Source organism: Rhinolophus sinicus, linkage group LG03, assembly GCF_036562045.2.
Source record: "Rhinolophus sinicus isolate RSC01 linkage group LG03, ASM3656204v1, whole genome shotgun sequence".
Classification (NCBI taxonomy): Eukaryota; Metazoa; Chordata; class Mammalia; order Chiroptera; family Rhinolophidae; genus Rhinolophus; species Rhinolophus sinicus.
Genome location: NC_133753.1, coordinates 168917166 through 168925015, shown reverse-complemented (window position 1 = coordinate 168925015; position 7850 = coordinate 168917166). Strand labels below are relative to the sequence as shown.

The following is a 7850-nucleotide window of genomic DNA, read 5'->3' as shown; positions in this document are numbered from 1 at the left end:
AAAAAAAACCCTGACCATTACAAGGTCCTCACATCATTTCAGAATTTTGAATGGGATATATGTATTTCTTACATGTTCCTTAATGTAGTATTTCCTGTATATATGGTGTTCTGGTGTTTGTGTGTGATTATTTTTGTAAGATCAGAGGTGAGCAGAGGTATTTATCATGATCTTCTAACTTTTTCATACATACTCAATTTCCAGATCAGTTTATGCTTTCATTTTGTCCATATCTGCAAGATTTGGGGACTAGTAACAGATTAGCTCATGGTGGCTATATTATAGAAATATTTGTCTTCAATCAGTCCAATTTTTAGAAAAGACATGAATTAAATATTTCAGATTATAATATCAAACTCATTAAACAGATTGTAGAGCTAGAGAACAGAGGGGACCCTCTCCATTTTCAGGTGGTTATAAGGAATACTGTATCCACAAAAAATGTAACTGAGGCAAAATCTCTTGCTGTTTATTCAACAGAAATTTCCTGTTCTTCCTTGATAACATATCTCTTATTGTTTTAGACCTTGGTCTCAATTGATGAATCATGAAAAAGTCTGAGTCAATAATGTAGTATCATTTCCCCTTTGCTTGTGATTGTTTCAGGCAAGTCTGTGATCTATTTCTGACCTCTAAGATAGAAAGAAATATGTTGAGGACTTCTGGGAAAGATTTCACCCTTAATAAAAAAGGAGAAAACCTTTTTGCCTCTTTCTCTACCTTCCTACATCGGAAACTTTCGGGTAAGTTTGGGCTATCAAGAGCTGAAGCAGCTATTTATTCACAACTGTGAAGTGATGAGCCCGATGATGAAATTCTATACCCCAAGGAAGGCAGAGTTAAAAGGTGAAAAGAAAGTAGTTTTTTAAGATACCACTGAGCCACCAAACCAACCCTGGGACCAACTACCTTAAAATTTCTTGGTAAGTAATCTAATATTGCTATATTAATAAAGTTTTCTATTGTTTTTAACCAAGTACAACCTAACTGCGATAATCTAACATAATTAATTATCTATTATAAGGTATAAATTTATCTTTATTTTTCAATAATTCATTCTTATTATGTTAGCTTCATTCTGAGTAGCCCATTTTGTCTTGCCTTATAATTATACTATGTTAATTTCCATTCTGAGCTTTTCTATTGACATTCCCATTGATTTAATACATGATGGTTGTCTTTGTTCGCGTAATGCAATCTTCTAACACACTTTATTAGAAATATAAATCAAGTATTTTCTTTATGCTAAGGGTCTAGGGTACCCCTCAGAAGTTCACAGAATTTAGAGCAAATGCTTCTATTTTTGGCAAAGTAACACTTTTTTTTCTTTTTTAAAAGAAACAACTCTTGATTTGATCTTGGTCCATTGGAGAGAATGAAGTCCTATCAATGGAACAAACATGACAACATGAACTTCTTCTGATGAATAGAGTGCTACCCAATTAACTAGTCTACTCCATCAGCAGGTGGAAATAATATATGTGGAGTTGAGCCAAATAAATCCTGAAGACACAGTAAACTGCATGACCTTACTCTCTGCACTGCTGCTCCTCTTTAATCCTCACCTGTGTCTTCCTGGTAAGGTCCCTATGACTATGGTAAGTTCCTTATGAATCAATGAGAAAGAAATAGAGCCTAATTTACAGAAGTCACTGCATAATATATCATCACCAGCCAAAAGTAGATTGCTTAGGCATTATAGCCCACTTAAATGCAATTTTAAAAAACTTCAGGTTATGTGTTTGGTTGTGCACTATTCTTGCAAGGAGGGGTATTGTTGATTTATGTGTGATGACTAATAATTTGGCTAAATGATTAGGGACTTGGAAGGAAGATTGGAGAATTGGTGACAATGAGTTTTTGGGAACAAATATGTGCATGAAGCATTGGGCTAGAGTATGAGAACATTTGTGTTTAATATGAATAGTGCCATGGTATCTGATTCTATATTGTTTGGATGCAAGAAACTCACTTTATAACAAAAGAGTAAATATCATTGGACGTGGCCTGTTTCATCATTTACTCTATCACCCAAAAATAACTATTATTACAGAATGGTGAATATTCTATTAAAGACTCAATTCAGTACCAGCTGAAAGACAATGGCTTGCAAGATTGGGCTGATGCTAGAGGATGTGGTATGTGTTACAAATGTCAGAATGACACCTGTCACCATAACAACTACTGATTCTTTTTAAACTAGGCTTGCTGAAGATTCTAGGCTTGCTGAATTAGTGCCCAAGGGAAGATCCACAGCCATAGTCCATTGAATCTGAGGATGAGAGACTGGTATGTAGCCCTTTAGGACTCATCATGCCTCTGGAGAAACAAACAAAAATTTAAGAAGTGGTTATATTGTTGGCTAGGGTAATAAAACTTAACTTTAGAGGGGAATTTAAGCTGTAATTTCTGAGAAAAATGGAAAGAACCCAGGAGATCCCCTTGGATGGTTCCTAATTCTGCCACGCCTGCAGTAAAAACTAGTGGAGATGAATTGCCAAAACTTGGAAGCGAGCAAGATATCTTTCAGTAGGTGGATGGATAAATAAACAGTGGTACATCCGTACAGTGGGGTGTAATTCAGTGATTTTTTTTAAAAAAGGGTTATCAAGCCACAAAAGACAAGGAGGAAACACATTTTGCTAAGCGAAAGAAGCCAGTTTGAAAAAGCTATATACTGTACTATTCCAACTATATGACATTCTGGAAACTAGAGAGATAGTAAAACATCAGTGTTTGCCAGGAATTGGGGGGAGAGGAATGAATAAGTAAAGTACAAGGACTTTTTAGGGCACTGAAACTGTTTTGAGTGACTCTGTAATGGTAGATACATGATGTTTTACATTTGGTAAAACTCACAGATGTGTACAACACAAAGAATGAACCCTAATGTAAACTACGGACTTTAGTTCATAATAATGTATTGATATTGGTTCATTAATTTTAACAAGTGTGATACACCAATGCAAGATGCTGAAAATTGGGGAACCTGAGGGGGTGGGGGTGGACAAAAAGGAATATGTGGGAATTCTCTATACTTTCTATTCAATGTTTCTGTAAACCTAAAACTACTCTGAAAAATGTCTATTACTTTTATTAAATAAAATAAATTAATAGTGACCACAGAAAGCTTATGCAAGTAGATCAAGAAGGTCATTTCTGTCAGGAATGAAGATCTGGCCATGTTACAATGTAAAATTCTGGCCAGCAGAGGTGTTAGCTAAGGGAGCCTGTCATAGGTGCCAATACGGCTTGGTGACCATTCACAGAAACCAGAGCCTTAACTTCCACCCACATGACTTTCTTGAATTGCCTTGCACATATTTATATATCTTAACAATTTTCCCCTCTTCTTTCCTCTCCTAGTCTCCCTCTTTTTCATATAGGATACACTGGAGGCAGTTAACTTAGTTTGGAAATGTTGCATGACCAAATATCAAGAAAGTGTAGTGATAGACTTAGAAGAGGAATGGACACCCCCCAGAGTAGATGCCGTTGACTGATGAGAGTTTTAAATGGTTTCCTTGACAAAGAGAGGGTCAGTAAGTGTTCACTTGTTGGAGAAATACTTGCAGTCTGTTTCAGGAAGAAACATGAGTGTTTTGTGTTTAATTGAAAAAAATACAAGTTTATGCTGATATTGAGCAAATCAAAGCATGGCTATTTATTATTAGTTGAAGTGTATTCCTATGTTTGAGGAAGTCCTCTGCCTATCAGTCTTGATTGGAGCCAAAAACCACCTCGTGCTTTAGAAACTAAAATGCCAAATGCTTGCTTTCTTAGCCTCCTTTGCAGCTAGGGTACAAGCATATGATTTAGGTTCTGCCAGTCTGCTTGCCTATGCTGAATTTTGACTTACAAATTCATAAAAGAGAAAAGCGATTCAGTTAAGTTTTCTCTGTTTCTAGTGGAGGCAATACAGCAGCTGCGAAAGTGTCTGTCGTGCAGTGCACAAGTGGGAGTGGTGATGGTGGTTTAACAGTTGGCCCAGACTTGAGCAACAGGAACAATTGCTCCCGTCTGCAAGCTGTAGCATTCATTTTTAGTGGTGGTTGCAGTGGTTTCTTCTCTAGACAAGTTCTACAGTTTCATTTGGGTCACATTTCCAGGCTATTATCTTTGAGTCTGCTTGTCCAAACTTTTCAACAGTTCCACGAGCTCCCCAATATTTCTGTGATAAATTTATTTACTGTTCAAGTCAGGCATGTTAGTTACCTGTGGTTTATATTTTTAAACATCCAAGGTACAGTGTCTATGAATATAACAGATGCTTAGCAAACATTTGCCTTTTTAAGTTAAGATATAATTTACATCACATCAGGTAAAATGAACACAATTCAACCAATTGAATTGAGGAAAAAAACAACAGTTTCTTAAGTCTGTCTGTTCTTGAAAATGTAACTGGATAGACCTTATGTTTTTGACTCACTAGAAAATACTTTAGATAAAAACGCAACAAGTAATAAACTAGCCTTCTAAAAGGTCTGGATTGTTTGGGTCCAAACATCCAGGTAAAAAGTGTTGATTCTAATCTTGTGGAAAAAGTGGAACATAGAAATATACTGAAAATATGGAACAGTATTTTTCAATTCTAGGAAACATCTCTTTTTCAGGTTTTCAATAGATATTACATGAAAAAAAAAAGAAATATGTAGTTAAAAAACATGAAAACTATATCGGTATAATCATAATTAGGGTTTTTTGTTTTGTTTTATTTTGTTTTGTTTTTTACTTCTTGACATGTTTAATATTTTCTATGCTTTGGAAATCTCTGAAAGTATAAAATACAGAGCTCTATATTTTCCAAAGGAATTTAATCAGGAACTGTTTTACTTGCTCAGAAGTTAGCAAGGAAGTATTACCCTAAACACCCTGGCAAATACTGGTATTGATTAATTATGATCTAACATTTTAGTGCTGATTTATTCAGATAATTTTGGTTGCAAGTAACAGAAAGCATAACTCAAACTATCCCAGATAATCAAAAGAATTTGGATAATAGTGAAGACTCTATCAAGGATAGTTTAATGCCAAGATTTAGCAAAGAAAGAAAGTAAATGCTTCTTGTCTTCTCTTGAAATCCACTTTTATTCATTAGGTCTCAGTTTTACTCTAAGGTTTGAAATTCCATGTCATCACAAAACAATTGACAGTTCCTAATATCTCACACTTCTGTCACATTTGGAGAGGCTTTTCCCCTTAATCATTGAATGAAAGCTATGCTCCCTTCTGATTTAATTACCTAAAGGCATATGCTCCTTCCCACACCAATTACCATGACTAAGAATTGGGCATGGGGTCATCCCACGAAAACATTGTCATGGCTGAGAAATTCATTTTCTAGTGAGGAGTGTGTGTGTGGGGGGAATATTAAATGCTTGGGAGGCCACTGTATGTATTTCTGACAGTGTCCATCACATGTATTTCCATTCCAATGAACTTTGACATTAAGAAATCAGGGGAGCAGAGCCTGGAGGCCCCGACTTTTGCTGATCTGACAAAATGCGGTTGCTTTCAACTGGATAGTTTTGAATCTCACTTGTGCCCATTTGTCCCAGTCCAAATTTATTTTTAGTAATTTTCAGACCCATGTGGCTAGGATATTCCATTTGTTTGGGTACATATGTGTGTATTGTATTATATATATATATATATATATATATATATATATATATATATATATATATTTTTTTTTTTTTTTTTTTTTTTTTTTTTTTTTTTAACATATCTCACACACACACACCACCACCACCACCACCACATGTAGTTTGGAGGCCTTCACACTAAACTATTTCCCTTAAAGTGTGAAGGAAAAAAATAGGTGCAGGAGTTGGAAAGAAAAACTTTTTTTTCTGAAACACCTTTTTATTAGACAACAAAGCAAAATTGCATCACAATTTTAAAGGTTTGTAAATCAGGTCGCAAGAGGGATGCAAAATGTTTTGCAGTATGACTATTATATACTCATATAGCAAAAGTCATTCATTGAATAGTACACCAATACAAACATATATTATTCCATGATTAAAAGTAGACCAAATCTAATAACTATAAGCTATATTAGTGAATCTCTTTTCCTATTTAACATTTTAGCATTACTTCTAATGTTAATTCCCTTAGCAAATGGAATCTACAAGCTAAATTTTTAAAAATTGTTGAAGAATGACTGAAACTCTGCAAACTGAGTAGTTGGGTTTATAGAAAATTCTGGGAGAAGTAGTGATATAAAATACTGTGATATAGTGATAGTGATATAAAATACTGTGATATAGTGATATAAAATACTGAGAATCAGGTATAAAATACTGAGAATATTATCAGTTAGTAGACATGTAAAACTCTCCCATTATAATCATGATTCAGATACTAATACACTCAAGGGATTTTGCAAAAATTGATCTCCTGGGTACTATAAATATACTTTGAGGCCAAATGTTTTGTAACTCTTCTCTTCTAGATATGGTTTACTTAGGTTAGTCAAACTTAATCCACTTTCATATATATTCCCCAAAGATCTAATCTGTACCAGAGATAACACGAATCTGTAGTAAAATCAGCCGGAATTGGTTACTAATGATTACCAATCTAGTCCCATTTTTCCATCCTATTTCTATTTCTTCTCAAAATTTAAAAAAAAAAAAAAAAAAATTATATTTCAACCAGAGCTCATCTTTTCAGATACCAAGTTATTTTTTGTAAAAGGACGTTTTCAACAACAAATTTTCCCAATTGGACATTTCATTTTCAAGGAAAAATCTTCATTTTTATAGCCTGTGTTTTCAATTGATTTAAGAGAAACAAACAATCCTATCTTATTACTAAATACTATCATGCACCACTTAACGATGAGAATACATTCTGAGAAAGGTGTGATTAGGCGATTTTGTTGTTGTGCAAACATCACAGAGTGCACTTACACAAACATAGATGGTACAGTCTAGGCTATATGGTCTATCACCTGTCATATCTGCAGTCGGTCATTGACTAAAAGGTTATTATGTGGGCACATGACTGTATAACAAATAACAATCCCTTGCTGAGAACTTATCTTATTTTGGTTAAGTTTAAACACTTAGAGTTCAGGTTACTCTCACAGATTATTAAGTATTGAAATTAGTTTGTCAAATGTGAAATCATTTTTTTTTTCCTTCAGGGGAAGGAAATAGGAAAGAAGAAGCAAATGGGAGTGTTGCACAGTGACAGTATCGTGGCTAATGAGGTTTATCCGAGGCGCGATTATTGCTAATTGAAGAAGCAAATAGAGAAAAGGTACAAGATGGTGGACAGAACACAAAGCTTTTCATTCAGTCATGATTTTGATCCCTTTTTCACAGCATAGTAGTTATTTTCTTGTATCTCCTACTATGTCTATAATAAAAGATAGTGCTCAACCTATAAATCGGAGCAAATTCGATAAAACATTCATTATCAAGTTTCACGAATATATGCATTTCTAATTATAAAGTCTGTGCAATACATTTTCACATTTTCATAGACTAACATAATACACAAACTCATGGAAGTCTTCTGTTATGCTCTTAATTTTGCCTAGATATGACATTATCTTCATAAACACTCAGTGAAGCCACAAACAAAAATACTATGACTTCTGGAATCCATCCAAGTTTTTTAAAAAGAAAAAGGATCAGCAGCAATTCTGTGAGACAGAAGGGATATCAATCTCTTACTTTCTTTTGCTTTCTGTGTCAATTGTTTAAAAACTGCTAGAAGCTGACATGAGGTTTTCTGTATATTGTCCAAGAACTTGGTTTTCTGATTTTAGCTTTAGATTTTCCTTTCTTAACAGCATCTACTCTTGCAGAGAGATCTTCCATGCCAGCATTGATCAT

At 34.4% G+C, this 7850-nt stretch overlaps 1 long non-coding RNA gene and 2 pseudogenes across 1 annotated transcript; 2 read left to right on the top strand and 1 right to left on the bottom strand.

The window, feature by feature from the left end:
- Positions 1 to 627: 627 nt before the first annotated feature.
- Positions 628 to 2686, top strand: LOC141570429 (uncharacterized). The gene is made up of 3 exons (XR_012494435.1): positions 628 to 923; positions 1339 to 1578; positions 2204 to 2686. It is a non-coding gene; the product is annotated as an uncharacterized LOC141570429 (long non-coding RNA).
- A 4499-nt stretch (positions 2687 to 7185) lies between these two features.
- On the top strand, positions 7186 to 7254 carry LOC141570966 (U4 spliceosomal RNA; annotated as a pseudogene).
- A 430-nt stretch (positions 7255 to 7684) lies between these two features.
- Positions 7685 to 7850, bottom strand: LOC141570428 (short coiled-coil protein B pseudogene; annotated as a pseudogene).